Source organism: Berghia stephanieae, chromosome 3 (assembly GCF_034508935.2).
Source record: "Berghia stephanieae isolate SIO BIC M18660-M18661 chromosome 3, UCSD_Bste_1.3, whole genome shotgun sequence".
NCBI lineage: Eukaryota > Metazoa > Mollusca > Gastropoda > Nudibranchia > Aeolidiidae > Berghia > Berghia stephanieae.
In genome coordinates this window covers 86925692-86930691 of record NC_088362.1, presented here as the reverse complement: position 1 = coordinate 86930691, position 5000 = coordinate 86925692, and the positions used below count along the sequence as shown (strand labels likewise).

The window sequence follows — 5000 nt, the reverse complement described above, 5'->3', positions numbered from 1 at the left end:
AGCCGCATTCTATCTATGTAATCGTTCCAGGGACTTCTTATACTATTAGTAGACGATGAATCGTGCCTAATGAATCCGAATCTCGGATTCCCAACAGAAGACAAGAGTGCTGTGAATTAAATCAATATCATTCCTATGGTCCGAATAGGATCCAGAAATCAGATAGCTAAGGGTTCCTCGTCCCATCCGAGCGAATGTCCATCTTTCCATAAATCTGGCAGCGCCTGTCACTGGATGGGTACTGCCTATAACTATGCCCTGAAATACAGATGTACAGCGTTAAAACACTTTTTTTTTTGTCATTTTGGCTAGAAAGCTTTTATAGAAAATCAAAACAAAACTAGAGATATAACATTATAGATAACTTGTTAAAAAATGTTATAGCTAAGAGTTCTTAGAAATGTCGGATTTAAGTCTTATTGTCAACTCGAAGGTTATCTTAATAAGTCTATATATGCGGAGTAAAAATGTCATTTTTTTCGGACCATATTAAAAAAAAAAAAACAAAAAACAAAAAGATATTTTGTCATTGTGCGTAATAGATAAGTCGGCTTCGTTTTTATGTCAAGATCGATTTTGATGCCACAAGCCAGACAGCGTATCGGCTAGATAGCAATATACACATATCCAATACGGTATATCATACTATCATAGTATTGTAGACAGTATAATGTTGTACATAGGTTATCTGGAATTGATCCAGCTGACAGGACAGCCTGCTACCTATCTGGAAAAACACATATTCAAAAATGTGGCCAGAAATCTCGTTCTTCAAATATCGATCGATTTAAATGACTCTCATCTTGACAAAAACTCACAAACCCGGGACTTCGAAAGAACGAAGTCCCGGGTTTGAGAGTTTTTGCCAAGATGAGAGTCATTTAAATCGATCGATATTTGAAAGACGAGTTTTCTGGCGAAATTGTTTAATATGTGTTTTTCTGGAGGACGGCAGAGCCGGGGTTGGCCGACAAATAGCCAACATGGACGACTTTTCGTTCGACCACCCGAACGACCGACCGACTCATCAATTTAAGCGCTGGTTTTACGAATAAACCCTTCCACTGGGTATGTGTAGGGTTGTGGGCAGAAAACAACATTAGGCTTCAATCGCGTGTCAAGTGAATTTATACATATTTCGAATATTCTGTTTTATTCATGAAAAGAATTTTGCCTTTAATAAATCGTTGGAGTGTAGTGTTTTAGTCTTATTACTAAATCAATAATTTTTTTAAAGCAAACAATAGGTGAGCTTTATTTGATAACGTGTTACGATTGGCGTTTCAGTGCTGTTTTTATTTTTTTTTTAAATTTTATTTTAAAAAATATTTTTTGGGACTTTTTTCGACAGTCAAGAGGTGATCCTGTTTGTTACACCGTGCAATCCCATGTCATTTTAATTTGCTTATGTCATAGGTATTCAGAATCTGGAGGTCCTAAAGTTTGTCTGGTCGGCATGTATTCAAGACAGCTATGAATAACAATAGTAAATGGAATGAAAGCTTCAATTTAATAAGCGAAAACAGAGAATATGCACGTTTCGGATTTCCCCGTTGTCAACAAAACACGAAGAACGAAACCTTAAGACGAATGAGCGAATGAGAGACGAGGGAAAGGCGTTGTTAATGTGTTTATCTTGTTTTAGTGACAAAGGGGAAACTCGAAACGTTAACATTATCTGTCTTCGTTGGTTAAATTGAAACTTTCATTTCATTTCCTAATATAATTTTTTTCTTCGAGATTCAAGCAGCAACATTTTCATTTTCACCATCAAGACAGCGATGGGCTGAGCTAGAGTTGGTTTTGTGATGTTTGAATAAAGGCCTGCCCGCCAAATCAATCGTACCAAAAACTGAAAACTAAGTGTAACTCTAAATATTTACTGAGGCGATAGTCTGTCAGAAATAATATAGTGAGAACTAAGGATAGGCGGTCTAAAAACAACAAGAAAAAGGTGCCGTTGACGTCAATTCAGTCAATCTTTAGACGGAACGAAATTGACGTCACTCATTTCTTTGTATTGTTTTTAGACATCCATTTTAATGATCGGTTCTCACAATTAATATCAATCAGATTGCAGACGTTTAAGGTTACACATAGTTTTGTGTGTTGGTACGTTACACCCGACAGGCGGATATTGTGTCTATTTTACCTAAACACATAGCGTCAATTGAGGAAGGGTCAATTATTTAGTTCGATAAAATCAACGGATGAAAGGGATGGGAAGTGAGTAGACAAAAAGGCTTTAAACTATTGAACTGGAAGTTGGAGGCGGCTGAACGAAACGAAGATGTCTGGCACAACTGGTTTTTTTTCTGTGTGAGCTGTGTGTGAGGTTATCGATGGCGAGCAGCAGTGAGTAGCACCACTCACGCGATAAATGACTTTCCGGGGGGAAGTAGCGAGTGTGAGCTGTGACTGTGCGTGCTGTTATCTGCATTAATGACATGGTTTTGGAATTTGTGTGTTGTTATTGTGGTGATGCTCTCATTTTTTTTTTTGTAAAGGCATAACTACTGTATTATAGAACAGAATAACTCCTTACGATGTAGTTATTATAGTTGTAAACATGTGTGCGAGTGAATGGCCTATGGTTTTCGCACATACCGATTTCTAATCATGATAACGATGATATTTTCGGTACAGATTTCATATTTCGTAACAACAGACCTCGATAAGGATTTATGTTATGACGAATTTCTTAACGATCCCAGATAATCACATGTTGTTGTCGGATAATGGGGTTAAGTGTCTGCGGTTTGCGTGTCATTGACTCGATGCGAATGATACTTTACTAGAAGGTAATGTACTCAATATATAATATTGGATCTGTGTTCATTTGATTCTCAAATCATTCAAATATTTCGTCGTTTCAGGGTAGATAGGTACCTGTTATCTAAACCACTTGTTTATTGGACTGGATTTTTGACTTTGTGTATTTTTTTTCTTTATTCGTGATAATAATAATAATAATAATAATAATAATAATAATAATAATAATAATAATAATAATAATAATAATAATAATAATAATGATGATGATGATGATGATGATGATGATGATGATGATGATGATGATGATGATGATGATGATGATGATAATAATAATAATGATAATAATAAAAATGATAATATTAATGATAATAATGATGATGATGATGATGATGATGATGATGATGATGATGATGATGATGATGATGTTAATGATCATGATGATGGATGTGGCGGTGGTGGTACTGGTGGTGGTGGTGATGGTGATGATAATGATGATGATGATGACGATGATATATATATATATATATATATATATATATATATATATATATATATATACTAGTAAAAAGCCGCAATTTCGCGGGGAAAGAACTATTTTCATTCGATACTGTACTCACCATCATTTAATGAGGGCAGATTGGTAAACAACGTTGTCTGTGTAATTTGGTATATCTTCGGTTGATTTTTCTGTGTGGCCCAACATGAAGTATCAACGGTGAAAATACAAATTTAAAGAATACTGGGGATGTAGGAGCTTTCGGAATGTCTCCCCTTTACTTAACTTATGGAAAAACAAACACCCTCGCACCTTTAATAACACTTATGACTAACCTCTCAATCTAACTCTAATAGAAAAAAAAAACAACTCTCGGACTGCTTTGCATTACCTTTCAATACTTAACAAATCACAATGGCGGCCGAAAATAAAAACAATGGTCAAATTAGGAAATTATAAACTTTCATAAATCTCTCTAGGTTTGTTCTAGGGATTTTAAAATACTTCTATATAATGACAAATTGAATAAATAAATGCCTGACAAAATATCAACGGTGAAAATACAAATTTAAAGAATACTGGGGATGTAGGAGCTTTCGGAATGTCTCCCCTTTACTTAACTTATGGAAAAACAAACACCCTAGCACCTTTAATAACACTTATGACTAACCTCTCGAGCTAACCCTAATAGTAAAAAAGAATCAAAATGGCGACTGAAATACCTTCATGTGATCAAGTGAATAATATCACTATGAATGCCACGATTTGCTGAAAAATGCCAACACACACACACAAACATACACACACACACACACACACAAATATACACGAAATTAGAACATACTACTACATAATAAAACTGATCACCGCTAAATCAACAACACAACGGAAGTAATAATAATACTTGATGTCATAAATAGATGACGCAAATTGACAACTTTTTACAGTGTCAAAATTAGTTGAATTTGAGAGCCAAGTGTCGTCGGTTCATATTTTGTGATATTATCTGTTTGACTCAACGAACTTTCAAACTGACTTTAAATTATAAAAGGAAATCAAGTTATCGGTTTATCTATCTGTAAAAAATACATTTCTAATTTTAAAATCTTTCAGTAGAGTTGTGCGCCGTATCAATTTTTTGATTGACTCAAATAAGCACAATGTTCTCCACAATGCTATATTTTTTTAAAGAAAGGATATATATATATATATATATATATATATATATATATATATATATATATATATATATATATATATATATATATTTATGATTATTATTATTATTAAGATGGTTATGATGATAATTAAATTATTAAAATCCAAGATGAATATATTTATATGCGTCATGTTCCCATTTAAATCGGGGGTGGAGGTGGGGCCCCTATGTGATCAATACGATGTTGCTTTGTTGATTGAACAAATACATTATTATCATACTGGTGTGCTGTTTCCATAAAGTCAACATATCCCTGTGTCACGAAGCTTCATTATAATACAGAGGTCATCATATGAAATTGCTTGTTTGACGATTGGTGTTATGCGGTTAGGCAAAATACTCACATCATCCGTCAGCCTGATATAACGTACCGACACACAATACAATGGTTAACCAAAAACGTTTATAGTTTGATTTATTTATACAATTTAGTGAGAACTACTCTTAAAAATAGCTGTCTCAAAATAATAAGAAAGAGCCGAATGATGTCAATTTCGTTCCATCTATTGA

The 5000-nt window shown here is 34.0% G+C and overlaps 1 protein-coding gene across 5 annotated transcripts in view; it reads left to right on the top strand.

Annotated features, from left to right (window-relative positions):
- LOC144968718 (stromelysin-2-like) overlaps window positions 1-5000 on the top strand; it is a 68468-nt gene that overhangs the window by 11311 nt on the left and 52157 nt on the right. The window contains exon 1 of one of the 5 annotated variants that reach the window (XM_078907334.1): window positions 1067-1247. The exons of 3 other annotated variants lie outside the window; for them this stretch is intronic. The gene's annotated coding sequence lies outside the window, so the exon portion shown is untranslated. Of the gene's footprint in view, window positions 1-1066; window positions 1248-2326; window positions 2802-5000 lie in introns of those variants that run through there. One more of the 5 variants, XM_078907330.1, reaches the window with a different exon arrangement.